Genomic DNA, 17904 nt, shown 5'->3' on the forward strand with positions numbered 1-17904 from the left:
TGTTGGTATGTGGTTCTAACTGATTTTATAAGTTCTTGATTTATTATTTATGAATGAGGTCTATAGATTGGATTCGCATGATTGAGTGCTTAGTTACACAAATCGAGGAATGACATAATGATTAGTTTTGTGTTCGAGAAAGATTAAGTTGTTATGAGTTTCTTATGAAGTTGAGTCTACTGTTATATGATGTTCATTGAATGATACTTATAATTTAATTAAATTTTAAAAGGTTTTCTTACAACAAATTAAGTTTAAATGACCACCATATGTGAAAGTTTGGTTTATGCCAACAAATTGGCTAGCAAAACTATGTCAAAAATATTATCTCCCAAAATATGTGAAGTTATACTAACAAAGTGATACCAATCTCTAAATCAATGAACTCATAACATAGAATATGCCAATCAATGGGACAAGTGCCAACATACCCTATTCGCACGAACTTGTGAACATAATAACATTGAATAAATAGCTATAACTTTCATAAAGAAACAAAGGTAGTTCATAAAAATTTAATGCAAAAATAACTTCATAGCTTGGCCAAACCAAGCATTGAATTGTTTTTGTAAGTTAATCATAGATTAAAAGTTTAAGTGTTGTGAAAGTTCGGCTTATGCTAATAAATTTGTCTACAACATTATTTTCAAAATATATAATACAATTGGCTAATGATTCCATGAAATTAAACTTGAATGAATTCCGTGCCTTATGCCAATAAAATGGCTAACAATAAATCGTCTAAGAGTGATGAATAAAATTGGCTATAATGCTATCTTTAAATAATTAAAATATTAGCTAATGGTTATGGTATACCAAACTAAACGTGAATGGTTGTAATTTTGGCTTGTGCCAATAAATTGGCTATGAAGTTAGTTTTCAAATTTTCTAGGCCAATACTAATTTTATGCCAATCATATATAGCCAAAGTGTTGAAACGAAAATATAAGAACATCTAAGGTAATTCAATGAATCCATATCCAAAGACATGCAAATCATTGGGACAAGTCCCAACATGCCCTAACCAAATGAACTATGAAGATATGTAATTCATTGAGTGAAGTTCTCATCGTCCATAAACGGTGATATGAAGCTATCGAACGAAAGTAAGCAAGTAACGTGAGTAATAACATAACTAAAGATGTCTAAGTTAAGAAAGTGACAAGAATAAGGTGTTAAATGAAGTGAGACAATCCTCACTTACACCTAATCTACTATGTTAAAAATACTCACGAATTAAGGTATTAGAATGTGTGAGACAAGTCTTATTAACACAAAAGATGTTATGTAAGGACAATTCACATCTAATCAATGTAAAGAAAAGGATGACATGTCATCAATAGTGTAAGTAAATATTACCAAAACGTACTCACCTATGAGAGAGTAAAGCTAATAAATAGACCAGTCCCTATGTACACTCTAATGAAAGTATTGAGACTGATGTATACTTAATGCTAATGATGAGATGAGAAATCATCTACTGAGCTATGATGTCCTCCTACTAGAAGCCAACTTCCATGACGTATGAGTTGAATGAAATGGAACTTTATACAAAGCACCGATAGACTAGCTATGAGCGGTGATGCCTTCGTTCGGGAAGGGTGGAGGTTCACGTAACTCTCATGAGATGATACTGTCCGTATGGGTCTCCTTATATCTCGTAGTCTTCGAACAAATACTGCCAATATAGGGATCTGGCGGGGTTCAATTCCCATGTATGCTAGCATGTTTTGGGTCACTTTGGCCGGTGATTCCGCCTCTTTTCAGTGTGGGGTAGGCAGTGGATTTCTTGATGCTAACATGATCTATGTCAGTTAAGGTTGGAGTTCCTCAATGTATGAAATATAACGAAACGATACCGAAGGTGTTTGTGCAAGACAATCAGGAGATGAAATCAAATTCAAGTAATGACATTAGGTCATTCTTGATCATTGCACTTCATGATCCCGATGAGAGTCTTAATTTTCATCCTAGGTATAGCTGGTGTTTATATAACCCTACGAATGAATGAAATTAATAATGCGAAGTACGAATGAACGAATGAAGCATACTCTGTGTTTTCTAAAGAAGGCCCTCGGGTTGAGGTCCCATATGTTGGGCCCTCACTTGAGATGTCTTATGCTACATAAACGATTCCAAAGTCTCATGTATATGAAATGTATAATTAATAAAACATGAAAGTAATGAAATCAATGGCATGATCAATAGAGAATTGCTTATGAAAGGTAATGAATATATAGTGTAAAGAATGACTCACTGTAAGGTAGGGGAATCATTCCTTATTCCTTGGATTACTTACATAGATTCATTATGGGTATGGGACTACAATTAATCATTGCATTAGTAAGTAAAAAATATTACCAAAGGAGCTATTGAACTACACAACAACAAGAAGAAAAAGACTGAAAAATAATCTAAGTGTACAAATAGGAGTTGTCGGCCTAAGAAGATAAAAACTCTCAAATCTTTGCCCGAGTTGTTCTAAAATTATGTTGATTATAATCATATATTGTAATCATATAGAAAATGAGTTGTGTGCTTTGAATTCATTAAAACACATCATAATCATTCCACAATTCACAACCAATGAATTAAGAATGTCTAGTGACTAGAATCTCCAGAAATAGCATGTCGTTTAGGAAGAGCTTTCATTGATCATGAGTAGCTTTATGTATATGTGTGCATGCACCCATACTTAGTACAAGTGGTGTAATAACCCCCTACTATTTACTATTTTTAGGTGCATGTCAGAGAACAAGTTGACGACACCTGCAACGGTTAGGACTTCAGCATTTCTCCAAACCATTTGGTAGGTCCTCATGATTTCGAGGATGCTACAGACTTAGTCTAGCCTTAGATTTAGACATAGCTAGTGGATGTTTTCCCTAGCGTTTCTTTTGCACCTTCATTTCAAAGATTTGTAATAAGTCCATGTTTGGCAAACTATTTATGATATATTCATCTTCAGTTTGGAATTGATTCTTTATGTTAGATGGTTGTTCTCTTCTGTTAATCTTATTATATGATGTATCTAGTTAATAATTATATGATGTCTATGTATACTTCATACATATAATTTTTTTTAAATTTTCCGGAAATTTAATTAGATGAATGTGATGAATGCAAGATGAGGCTTGTCTGCGATCTCTGAGAGGTTAACAACGTCGGTTGGGATCCAGATTCTAGAATCCGGGTCGTGACAAACTTGGTATCAGGGCATGAGGTTAAATTACCTAGGATCTAAAGCTCAACACAACCACGTTACGTAGTTTCTAGCTTATGGTTGTGAAGCCCGTCACAATCATGATTTAGAGACTACGCGATGATAGGAATTTCTCCCTTCTTCTACTCTTTATCGTGCTATCTAGAGCTTTTAAACTTTGTGTCAATGTAAGTATCTAACTTTTTTAATGTGTGAATGCGTAGAAGAGTACACACAATAATTAGGAAGGCCAAGTGGTCTAAGGCATCAAGCTCAAGATCTGGCCTTCCCAGGAAGGGGCCATAATGGAAATTCCCAATGTGGACGAAAGACGTGTGGTGAGTGTGGTTGTTCGCATGGAGGTGAATGCATGTTAATGTCTAAAAGACTGCTATGAGTATATATGAGAAGGAGAAGGCTAAGTTGGCTACATATCAACTCAAGAATATGGCTTAGACATGGATTTGCTTCACAAGTGTTATGCTATAATAGACTATAGAAACAGGGTAGTAAGGCTTCAGTTTCCAAATAAGTTGGGCTAAAATGAGAAGAGAGTGGTTCAAATCCAATAGGCCAAGTCAGATGCTCAACCTAGGCCAAATTTGTAGTTGAACCCCCCAAGAGAACGCGTTGAACGGAAGAGAGGAACAGAGAAGTCCACGGATGTGGATAATGGTAACTTGCTTGTCTCCTCCTTTCCTATTTATGCATTATTAGATCCAGGATCTACCTTGTCTATGGTAAATCCTTTTGTGACTAATTAATTTGACTTACTTCCTGAGATCTTACATTAACCGTTTCTAGTTAGTACTCCTATCGGAGACAGTGTTAAGGCCAAAGGGGTATGAAGAGAAGTAGATGGCATAGTGGCAAGTCCCTTTGAAATTAAGTTGGGCGTCATTAGGTTCAAATCTTAAGGCCAACAAGATGTTATCTAGGGGGTTAGATAAACTCATCCTAAGTCTGGTTTATGTTTAAGAAACTCTAAGTTTAAGTGTTTTAGTCGATTTGATGTAATTGGTCACTAATTGTATATCTTATAATAGCACTATGTGAGTTAAAATGAAGTTATGTTTGCATTTAATGTGCTGTTTTTGTGTAGCATAGACATGTTTCCTGTGTTGCATGATTTGTGATGTGCATTAAGTTAAGTGTAATTGAGAATGAAATTCCTCAATCAAAAAAAATAGAGCTTCAAATAATCTTGAATTATATGCATCATCCAAATAAGTGTAAATTAAATATTCAAAAAAGAGAAATGTTTAAGTACGACAAACTAAGTCACCCTCTTTGTTTAAATGATATATAAGTGTCATTCGGGGACGAATGTTTCTAAAGAGGGATAATGTAACATTAAGGAGAATCATATGTCTAATGAAAAACCAGTATTCCTATTAGGTGTACATACGCACCCTAATGCCCAATATTGAGATATATTTTGCATAATACAGAAAAATTGGCTAAGGGATATTAGCCAATTTTCTATATACGAATAAGAAATATACTTTTTGGGTTTTCATACCCCAATCCAAGATTGATGTTCTATAAATGTACCTGAAATGAAGACCTTAAGCTAAAATAAAATCCATTATGAATAGTTTCACACAAAGTACTAGGCATCCAAGTGTCAAGCCTAGATACCATGTCACATGATCAATTAAAAATGATCATATAGATTAAGCAGTGCCCAAAGACATAGTGAGGGTCCTTGGGACAATAAGTAAACATTTCCAAATGAACCATGAATAATAGTTAGTTAGGAAAGTGTAACCAACCCATGTGCAAGAACATGTGCAAGACGTGTGAATAAGCTGCCAAAGGAGGGGACCACCCTAACCGAATTCAGTTAGGGTAGTTAGGGGGGAAAACATGCACAAGGGACCACTCCATGTGGGGCCTAACCTCCCTACAATTCTAGACTCTAACCTACTGACATAAATAACTAAATAACCTTGTACTAACCGAATTGGACCCATTAGTGCACCCGACAACCTAGGACCAAAACCGGGTTGACACTAACCTAGTACTAGTTAAAGAGACAAACTAGTACCTAATCTAGGATGGTCCAAAGGGTTAGTTATGGTCCTAACAACTTAGGGGTACTTTAGTAATTCCCCTAGGTTACCTAATTAATTTATTTAACAAATTAATTAATAAATTTAAAAGGTCTAAAACCAAAACTACAAAGGAAATTTTCAGATTTTGGTTAAGACAAGAAAGGGACAACCTAGTATTTAACCTAGGAGGGTCAAAAGAATTAGTTAAGGTCCTAAAAACATAGTGATACTTTAGTAAGTACCCTAGGCTAATTAATTAATTAATTTAGCAGCTTAATTAATTAATTTAAAGGGTCAAAACCTAAATCAGAAAGAAGTTTCAAGATTTCGGTTGAGACAAGAAAAAGACAACCTAGTATTTAACCAAGGATGGTCCAAAGGATTAGTTATGGTTATAACGAATTAAGAGTACTTTAGTAATTACCCTAGGTTACATAATTAACTGAATTATCCATTTAATTAATTAAATTAAAGGGTTCAAACCGAAATTCTTATGCTTACCTAGTATAATGTAAGAAGCATCCTAGTACTTAGCCTAGGATGTTCCTAAAGGGTTGATTATGGTTCCAATGACTTAGGGGTTCCTTATTACTTACCCTAGGTCCCTAAATTAATTAAATTACAGATTTAATTAATTATTATAAAGTCAAAATGTTAACCTAAATCATAGTCAACACCATAATTTCATATTTTAGGTCAAGTCAACATTCTCCTATCTTAAGTCATCTTAGGAGGGCTTTTTTAGTAATTAGTTAATGAATTTATTTAATTAACTTATTAAATGCTAATTTGAATAATTCAAGGTCAGTTCCTAAAATTAAAAACCACGTTCAAACTCAAACAAATACTAGACTAAAACTAAAAAACAAGCGTGAGAAAAACAGTGAACAAAACGCAAGAAAAAAAAAACAGAAAATTTCTTAGATGATTTTCAAGGTTTCTTCGAGGTTTCTTCAAGGTTCGTTCAAGGTGGTGTTCGTAAATTAAGTTCTACTTAATATATGGGTTTTCTCTCATGGAATTCTTTCTCCAAGAGGCTTTTCAAATGTTTCAAACTCATGAATTTTGAAAATAGTGTTGTTTCCCAATGATATTGTTGAACGTCCATCTCCCTAGTTATCCTTGTTTTCGATTCTTAAAGTATATAGATGTAATTTTGAACATGTTGTTGGTATGTGTTTCTAACTGATTTTATAAGTTCTTGATTTATTAAAGATTAATGAGGTCTATAGATAGGATTCGAATGATTGTTGAAGCTATCCGGACGTCGAGCATTCATCCGGAATTGGTAGGCCCTCATGATTTCGAGGATGCTTGCCCATTTATATTCTATATTAATCTTAGTATTGAGTTAGTGGAGTATGTTCCACTAGCATTTCTTTCCCGTATTATTTCAGACTTTGTATTGGTGCCATTTTGGCAAGTATTCAGTTATTGCTATAGTAAACTATTTCTTTCATTTGATGAACTTAATGTTAGATGGTTGATGGTGAACAAATTATGATTATATTAGAAATGATTAGTAAGAATGTTAAGTAACAAAAAAATTCAAATTTATCGCTAAAATTAACCTAGATGAAGTAATGATGACGTATATAGGCTTGTCTGCAACCTCTGAGAGGTCAACGATGCCTGTCTCGTCTGGGGTCTAGATTCCGTCCGTGACATGAAACACAAACCCGATGATTCAATTGATCGATCCAAATCAAAGAGAGTTTCTCGTAGCTTTACAAAAGCCTATGGTGTTGATTCTTAGGAGACTTTTGCGCATGTGGCAAAGTTAAGATTGTTCGTGTCCTATTATCAATAGCTGCTAATCTTGACTTGCCTCTACAACAATATGATGTTAAGACTGCTTTTTTGCACGGAGAATTATATGAAGAAATATATATGTTCGTACCTCCTAGTTACAATACCTCTGGAAATGCATATTTAGAGTGCAAGCTAAAAAAGGCATTGAATGACATGAAATATTTACCTAATGCATTATTTGGAAGGTTCCGACTAACAATGAAGAAATATGGTTAGGCTCAGAGCAACACAAATCATTCCTTATTTTTGAAGATACAAAATGGTAAGATAATTGTTCTTACTATTTATGTTGATGACATGATTGTTACTGGTGATGATATTGATGAGATGACTAAAGTAATTACTTACTTGTCCTCTGAATTTGATATGAAAGATTTCGGAGGATCAAAGTATTTCATGGGTATTGAAGTTATTTGGTCTACACATGGAATATTTTTGTCTCAACGCAAATATTTTCTTGATTTGTTAAAGGAGACGGGTATGGTAGGTTGTCAACCTATTGATACACCGATTGAACAAAATCATAGCTTGGAGAAACTTCCTGATCAAGTTTCTACTAAGAAAGCGAGATATCAAAGATTAGTGGGACGCTTGATATACTTATCACATACCAGACCAGATATTGCTTATGCGATAGTGTTGTAGTTCACTTTATGCATAATCCATGTGAAGTTCATATGAATACAATCATTATAGTCTTGAGATACTGAAAGTCTGTGCCAGGAAGAGGTCTTATGTTCTCTATGCATCACCATACAAAAATTATGGATTATTATTATTTAGATTGGGGTGCCAAAGGAGAACGATGACTCTCAACAACGGGGTATTTAAGTTTTGTTGGAGGTAACCAGGTTACTTGAAAAGTAGAAAACTAAAGTTTGTATCATTGTCTAGTGCAGAAGCTGAAAACAGAGCATTGGTTAAAGGTATCTATCTAAGAATTACTATGGTTGAAAAAATTATGGGGGAGTTCAGTTTTTTCAGTCGATCGACCTATGAAGTTAATTTGCATTAACCAGTCCGCGAATAAAATTGTAGAAAACCCAATTAAACATGATCATACTTAGCATGTGGAGGTTGATCCTAAATTTATCAGTGAGAAGTTTGAGGATAGGATAACTAAATTTCCATGTGTAAAAGACCTTAGAGCAGCCGACTGATATTCTAACTAAAGTTGAATCCAGAAAAGCTTTTAATAACTCACTTGTCAAGATGTGTATACATGATATCTATGCTCCATCTTGAGGGGAGTGTTAGCATGAGTCAGGAAAAGTAGTTAAAAGGTAGATTTTTTTCTAATTATTGAATATCAATTAGAATATCTTATGGATTGTGTAGTATATCATTTGGGATTGAAGTAGCATATTCTTTGGGATTGTAAATATCTTCCCATATCTTTGTAATTCTATATAGAGAAAAGACATAAAGACACCATCAAAGTTGTCCTGTATTTGCATTAAAACACCTTAACTTTTAAAGTGTCCTATCACCCCACAGAACTATTTAATTGCTTTGTAAATGGAACATTTTGACCCATTTCCTAGTCTGAGTTGTTACCACGCACATGAGGCGCGTCATGCGTTATTTTTACTGCCATGGACAAGTTTAAAGGTGCCATGTGTTATTATTTTTCTTTATTATTAATTATTTTATCAATTTATGTCATCTTCCCCAAATTTAAACCCAAAATAATCATTGTTAGCCCTAATTTTTCAATTTCTTAGCTTTTTCCATAGCAAAATCAACGTTGATACTCTTTGTTTGACCACTTCATCATCTTCTCTAAGAAAATAAGACACCACTATTGGCGAGGAACTTCTGGATCAATGAAGAATGTGATTTTCTTGTTCAATAAATTCAAAGTAAACACTTCCAAGCCATGGATGCTCCTGTCTAAGCATCACAACTGGCCATAATGGCTGAGAAAAAGATTGTCTGCCACAAGTTGGCCAATGGAACATGATGAACAAGAAAATGGTTAATGGAGGAACTGTTGTCAATTGGATCTGCATTAACTTTTCTTGTAATGTGCAAGAAAGTGTTACGCATGGGTTTTGTTCTGAGTTAGCATAAATGTGTGAGTTATTTAGGTCTGAGTTTTGCCACCAAAAGGGTTGCAACTAATAGCAATCCCACATTCAAAATTTTGTTGTCACATAACTCCACAGCTGAATAAAAAAAAACCGAATGAAGAAAAATTAACGAAAATTTTTGAAGGTGCAAGCCAAACAAAGAAGAAAATAAATGGAGAAGATGGCTTCTCTTTAAAGAATAGGGTCGAGTCGGGTCGGGTTGAATTATATCATAGAGAGTTGAGAAACACGCGCCACTACATAGACGAGAAAACAGGTCAAAATGGCCTATTTACAAAGAAATTAATTAGTTCTGTGGGGTAATAGGACACTTTAAAAGTTAAGGTGTCTTTATACAAATACGGAACAACTTTGATGGTGTCTGTATGTCTTTTCTCTTCTATATAATATATAGTTGATACATAATGAGAGTAGCTTTTTCACCCATTTTGAATGTATTGTGGAGATCCCAAATAGTTTTGCCTCATTGAAGTCAATCACACATAGCGAAAAACATTAACGTAAAGATTCATCCCTGATTATTAAGGAACATGTGTTGTGATTGTATCAACATCGGCAGAATGACAATTTAAACTTTGTCATTGTGACAACTTTATATCTACTCACAATCTCCATAGAATCTGCTTGCTGTATTTATTGCAGTCACTAGCCCATAAAACAACATATTATGTTAGGTGAACAACAATGACTAATTCTAATGTAGACACTTGGTTACTAGGATTCAAGTACAAAACAAGTTCTGATTAGCCAAATCGAGATGTGAAGAGGACCGATAATAACAATTAATTCAAGTAAAAGTGCTATAAAGATTCTATCAGAAGAAATATACAAACAGGTAAAGAATTTGCTTATTGTAAGACCTTTCGAGAACGATAGTACAAGATGACCTGGAAAAAGTGTGATCAAATAGCTCGAGTTGTCAAAAGACACTCAAAAATGTATTACAATCTCTAATTATCAGTTCTTTGTTTATTCTAATTCAATTCTTAGCTATTCAGGCATGACATTAAAGGTTGTATAACCATACATTGAGGCACAAGATCTTTCATAGGAAGAGAACAGATGAATTGAGTTGTATAACCAGTCATCTCTTAGTTATCGAATAACAGATTGTGCCAAAAATCTTTTCTTAACTCTTACTTCCAGTACAAAGGAGCAGTTTAAGAAGACAACATTTGGATATCTTCAAAATCATCATATATTCATACTCCATATACATCAACTTATTGGTCATAATTCTTAAATCGTTTACAAATCTGTTAGCCAAACCTTTCTTGCTACAGAAAAGCAGACAAAAATTAGAGAATCTACATATTCCAATCACAAGTAGGAAAGAAAAAGTACAGGCCTAATTAATAAATAATGAATCTTAGAAAATAATTTTAAAATAAACCTTGATAATAAACTAGATGCCGATATAACCCAAATCCATCACCAACACCCGATACACCATCCTTGATCAATTCAAGAAAAATGCAGAAAAGGTATGGACTAAAATAGAATGTGCTTTCTTTAAGACTTGTCAAGATCAAACAACTTGAGTTATTACAAGAATTATGCTCGTTTTACCATATTTAAGGTGTGGATATTTAATTTAACTGACATTTCAAGAGTTGAAGTTGCCTTTCTTCTTCTATCCTTTTTCCGCTCTAGTTATTAGCTAGGATTTTCAGCAACACTTGAGCAGCAAGCAACTTTGATTATGCAGAAAAATGGGAACAAATACTTGAATGAATGTAGCACTTTTCTTGTGCTAATTCAAAAGCTTTCAGTCAGAACATTGAAAGAGTTTAGATCTAAATTGTTACAAAATTTAGTTGTCGTAACTTAATACATCTGTTAAATTTAGAAATAACATTCCTTTATTCAAACATGCCCTAATAATTTGTACTCTTACTTTCTATAGATATCTTATTGCTGCACTCTATTGTACAAAATTCATCAACTTAAAGATACAACTCTGGTGATTAAGGGGTAATCTTGTATTATTGATTGTGTGTCAAAATGGGGTCCTTAGTTAGGTCATGTTAGGTCCATATTTCCAAGAATTTCTTGTGAGTATATAAAATTATTTCTCACATTAAGCTTATTTCGAGGTTGAAAAAGAACATCAGAACTATCTAAACTATGATACAAACTTAAAAGAACACTATAATAATAGGGAATGAAAACACAGGTGCAAAAAGGGAATTATACAGACTAAATTGGGAACTTCAAGAATTCCAATTTCAAAATTATTGGAGCTTTCCACTAAGAGCCAACTTAAGAAAGCAAATTGAACAATAAACACAAAAATCTCGGATCCCAATAAATCCCCATTTAATCACCATCACCCAATCTGCGATCCTTGAAAAATTTGATGCACCAAAGAGCAAATCATCACTATACAACTTCCTTATCAAAAGAATTCCACCTTCTTACTTCTTAGAGACATTCCCCTCAGTTACATCCACATGTCAACACACACAGTGCAGTCGTTCTCCAAAATTTTGGCCATGTCCAAAGTCCAGCATCGAAGGATGTACTCAAACATCTCAAAAAATGGAATCATCCACATTCCAACAACGATGTCGTCATGAGTAATCTTTTTCTTGATCTGCCATGGTTTTTGCGAATCGATTTTTGGGGCAGGGTACAAGTCTCTTATCTCTGCTAGTTCTCGAGTCACTACATGTGGAGTGTTGTTAACATTGCAAGCTTCTTCTTCATCTTTTGATGGAAAAAATATTATAAAAGAATGTCTTCTTCAATCTAAACATAGGCCTTTGATCAGCCATCGCAGAAACCAAAGAAGGATACAATTTTCTAGAAAATAAAACACTGAAAAAGAGAGGCAGTAACACCTTATAAAGACATAAATTAGGTTTCCCGTTCAAACTTTGAGTGGGAACAAGAGAAAATTATTAATATTTTTAAATATTAAACTTGTTTTAGAGAAGAGTTATAAAATAAGAAAAGTTTGTCATTTTAGCATTTATATTCAGGATAATAATTCCAAGACTGTTATCTTATGTGAAGTGCGGAGAAAGTATGAGTTTAGCTAATATCCATCAATGGTGTAGAATTTCTAATACGGTAAAGTAACTAAATGGGTAAATCCAACTATTGGTCCTAATTCTTAAATCATTTGCACAAGTATCAACGAATGTTTTTCCTGCAAATATAAATACCAATATAGAAAGGCAGACCAAATATTGAGAATTCACATATTCCAATCATAGGACTAGTTCGTTAATCACGAACCATAAAAAATAATTTCAAAATTAACTTTGATTAATTTCACGATGGATAGAGAATAGTAATCAGTACTCAACATCCCAAATGGAATCCACAACTTCCAAAAGTAAGTTCTGCCTGGGTAATCTCTTTCCTGATTTTCCTCACGGTATTCATATCAAATATCAGGGGAGGGCCTACATCTAACATCTCTTGAGTCTTTACTCGTGATGTGATTTTAAATTTGCAGACTTTTTCTTCAGCATTTGATGGCATGAAACTGGTGAGAGTATATATTTGTGGGTAATTATTTTGATAAACGACTATTTATGCCATTTTTTTTATTTATTTGAGTGATTTAGCAAATAGTGATTACCATTTACATTTTGTCCTTATGTGAACTTTGCCAAAATATAACCCATAAGAAATTATCCTCCCAGATAGTATTAGATTGGCTATAATATTTGCTCATATATTTCTCAACCTTGATACACCATAATATGATATTGTTTGATATTTGTAATAACTTACATAGATTTAGATTATAGTCAGACATTTCTCATACGATTATCAGGTTGCTCAAAAGGGATCATTAGATTGTTTCCTGAAAGGTACGTAAAACATATAAGAGATTTATTTAAAAAGGTCATCTATTAAAGAGAATGGCTAAAATGTGTCATTGGACTTGAGAAAATTTCTCAAGGTATCCCCCAAATATAGTGGTCTTATTTTTTTGTCCCCCATAAGAAAGTCTTCTAAGAAATGTCATTCCATGTTAATGGGGTCCTGGGAAAGGCCTGACGCCAATGGATCTGATGTAAATAGCCTACCCTAGTGCAAACATTAGTGCTTCTTCCATGGCTCAAACCGGTGACATATAGGTCACACATAGACATTTTTATGTTGTTCAAGGATCTCCTCCAAATATAGCAATATTTATGTAAATCTACTGATAAATTGACATTATATGAAATATTAAATAAATATAAAAATACTGATGGCAAATATACTCGTAATATTAAAACATAAAATAATGTGACAAACACATGACAATTAGACTTGTAACATGAAAACATTAAATAATATGACAATACACACAATAAACTAATATCATACTAAATATAGAAAGCCAAAAAGTTAAAAGTTGAAATATCATTTTACCGCTATTCTAATTCAAAATGTTATGAAATATCGAATAAGTTAAATATTAAATATTAAAAATATTTCACATTATTTTAACCTCCTAACCTAATTGCATGCTAGAAAGTCATTAATATGTAAAAAAAAATTGAATATGACTATGGTTAATTTATTGATTAACTTTTGAATAAAATCATTTCATTGCAAGGTGAATTTTTCTTTTAACATATTTCTTCCAATCTTGTATTTAGTTTACCCTGATAATAAGAATGATATTTCTAAATAACATGATGTCGCTATAAGAGTTTTTTCGGAATGTCGGTTGTGATTTTAATAATGTATTCCATGCTAATGTATACATAGAGTAGGCTTACTTTGAGCACTCTAATTTCTTCAATGTAACAACGCCGGAGGCAGTCATGAACCCGCTGGTTGTCGGTGGATTGATCGAGCTGCTCCCGTGGCGAGAGCGAGTCATCGCGTGCCGGTCGAGAGACGGACTGGGAACTGTGTGTGCTCTCCAAGGGCAATGATGGCATGCCACACTCGACGTCGTCCGACCATGTGCTGCCCAAGGCTATGATGGCATGTCATGCCAGACATGCATATTTAATTAGGTTGTACATTTCCATTATGATTATCTTTAAAAGTCATGTGTACACCTGTAACATGGGTAAAACTTTTTTAAAAATTTCTCACATTTCTGCTGAATAGGAAAATTAATTAAAGAAAAATTAATAGTTATGTGACTTAATAAAATTCCATTAAATATTAAATTATTTCTAAATGTTGTTAAATATTTTGTTTTCCACCATTTAGTACTCCCTCCATCCAACAATATTTGTCCTCTATACTAAAAATACTTGTCCAACAATACTTGGCTAATTTAGAAAATCAAGATATAATTTATCTTTTGCGTCTATTTAACCCTTTCTATTAAATACTATTTATCATCTAACACATTTTCAAAACATCAAATTACATAGTGACTAGTCAATAATATATTATTAATATGTAAAAATAAATTGAAAATTAATATGGTTGATTTATTGGTTAACTTTTGAATTAAATCATTGTATTGCAAGTTGAGTTTTTTCTTTAACATATTTCTTCCAATCATGTATTTAATTTACCATAATAATAAGTATGATATATGTTAGTAACATGCAAAATTTCTAACATTTATGATTAATATAGACAATTAATTAAAGAACAATTACTATTTATGTAACTTAATTAAATTCTATCAATATTAAATTATTTCTAAATATTGTCTAACATTTTGTTTTCCACCAATTATAACTCCTTCAGTCCAACAATAGTTTTTCACTATGAAAAAGAGAACCAATAGAGGTAAAAAAAAATGGAGTTTATTTAATTCAAAGAAGTACGCGCTGCTACTTTCTCGCAAACAAAAAACACCTTGTTATTCAACTGTAAAACACATAGACAATGGACCGATTTCCTTGTTGTATTATTGCAAGAATAACAGTTATTTGTATGTGTACAAGTAAAAGTATGTAAGGAAATAAAATAAAATAAAAATCCATTAATATCTCTACATATTCTCTACCTATGATAGTACAATGTATAATGTATGTAGACTTGTCTATGTGCATTCTGCAACAGTCCCCCCGCAGTTGGAGCATAGATAGATATTAATCATATCCAACTTGTTGATAAGATATTTAACATGATTTCTACCGAAAGCCTTCATAAATATATTACCCAATTCTTCACATATCAAGTGAAAAATGTGTTCTCTTAAACCTTCTCGTGGATAATGTTACAATCAACTTCAATTGGTTTTGTCTAATCATGATAAACTTGCTTGAGGCAAGTAGCCTGATTATCAAAGTTAATATCTCAAAGGGTCACTCAACTTTGAGAATTTACCTTAAAAGATCATTAAACGTTGTTTTGTATCAATAAAATCACTTAACTAAGACTTTTGTATTAAAAAAAATCACTCCACTAAATTTATCATTAACTATATTTAACATCATAAAATAAATTAATTTTTATTCACAAATTTGAATGACCTTTTAAGATTTTAACTTTGATATAAATTAATTCATTTAATAATTACTTCTCCTTGTTAGTGTAAGCTCGGTTTATTAGCACGCATGTAACTAAATATGTATTCTAATTAACATACTCTAGAAAACCTCAAGCTATGTTGACCAAGTTTTTTTAAAAATAAAATCGCCTAATTGTTAGCAAAGGATTGTTGTGAATCTTACCGCTATATAATATTTAAAAGATGCAAGTTCTTGATTTTCAAAATTCTAATAAAGAAGATTTCGAAACATCAGCCTAAATGGATAAATAGAATTAATTTCATATATGAATATTTAACTTAATCAACAAAATAGATTTTATTTTATTTATTTATTTATTTTAGGAGTTAATATCATTCGATTTTAGGAATAAATGATTAACTTTTTTTTTCATGGTAAATTTTAGTTAATGAGAAATTTAGTTGAGTGATTTTATTGATACAAAAACTTAAGTTGAGTGATTTTTCTGATATAAAAGTCTAAGTTGAGTGATTTTATTGATACAAAATAAAGTTCAATGAGTTTTTAAGATAAATTCTTAAAGTTGAGTGACTATTTGAAATATTAACTCCTTTTATCACACCAAAGTTTTGCTGGAGAAGAAGGCTCCAAACCAATCTTAGTTAAAAGGTGATATATCCATAGTATTTCACAGGTGAATTGAGCCATAGCTCTATACTCGAATTTTGTACTACGTCGAGATATAACATTTTTTTTCTTACTCTTCCCAGATACTATAATTCCACAAACAGACATACAAATAGCTAGTACAAGATCTTTTAACCGTCTTTATCTAGCCCAATCAACACCTACAAAACACTTAGCATGAGTATCCTCGTAATAAGTATACAATTAATATGCCACGGCCAGGAGCTCCTTTCAAATAGCACAAGATTTGTTTCAAGGTTGCCTAGTGTTTGACTGTTAGAAACATGAATTGACTGACAATACTGACCGCATAGGCAATATCTTGATGGGTCACAGTGAGATAGTTAAGTTTCCCAACTTAGTAAGATGTACATTAGAATATATTGGTGTGCCACATGGCTTAACTCTCAACTTTCCGGTTTCTGCAATTTAGTGAAGTAGATATTTTCTTTAGGACAAGAAAAACCCTTTCTTGCATCTTGCTAGTTCGATACACCCAAGAAATATTTCAGCTTCCACAAGTCTTTGGTATAAACATAGCATGAAAAAACTTCTTCCGAGTAGAAATTCGTGTATAATCATCTCTTTTAATAACAATATCATAAACATAGACAACTAAAAGAATAATACCAATAGTTGGTTGTCCCTAGAATACTAAATGTTCACACTTGCTTATTTTCAACACAAATTCTTGAATTACATTGCTAAGTTTTTCAAACCAAGCACAAGGTTTCTAACCATATAAAGATTTTCTCAGATGAAAAACATCTCTGTACTGGCATTGATCAACAAATCCAGGTGGTTATTCTATATCTATATCTTTTCACAGAGATTACAGTGAATAAACACATTCTTGCTATCCAACTAATGTAAAGACCAATCTTGAGAAGCAGTCAATGAAATAAACAAGTGAGCAAAGGTGAGCTTGGCTACCGGAGAGAAAGTGTCAGGTTAATCTAACCCATAAGGTGCGCATAGTCTTTAGCCACAAATCTGATTTTAAGTCTAGCGAAAGAACTATTTGGATTAAATTTGATTCTACTGCAAGCATTAGTGACTTGTTCCATGTCTCAAACCAACGACATATAGATCACACATAAATAACTTTATGTTGTTTTAAGTTATCTTCAAAATATATTAATATATATGTAAATCTAGTAATAGATTCACAAAATATTAAAATATTAAATTAACGTGAAAATACTCATGATAGATAGACTTACAAAACAAAAATATGAAATAATTTGATAATACACATAAAAAATAGACTCATAGTATGAAAACATCAAATAATGCGACAAGACAAATAACACATAGACCCATAACATTAAAACATCAAATAATATAACAATACAAGTGACAAATAGACTCATTCACTTACTATAAATTACCCTTGTGTTCCTCTCCAAGTTGTTCAGGTATTCAGGCTTATTCAACCAAAATAGCTACTAATTTTCTTCTTTAGTTTCTTTAGCAATGAAAAAAAGGACTAGCAGGGATAAGCAAAATATTGTAATGGAGTTGATTGATTCAGAAGAAGTATGCACTGCTACTTTGTCGCAAAGGAAAAATTACCTCGTTGTTCAAAAAAAGTGGATAAGCTTTCAATTTTGTTTGGAGAAAATCTTTCTGTTCTTCTCTCTTCACAAAGTGAAACAACATACTCCCATTGGTTC

This window comes from Solanum pennellii, chromosome 10 (assembly GCF_001406875.1).
Source record: "Solanum pennellii chromosome 10, SPENNV200".
In the NCBI taxonomy this organism is placed as follows: domain Eukaryota; kingdom Viridiplantae; phylum Streptophyta; class Magnoliopsida; order Solanales; family Solanaceae; genus Solanum; species Solanum pennellii.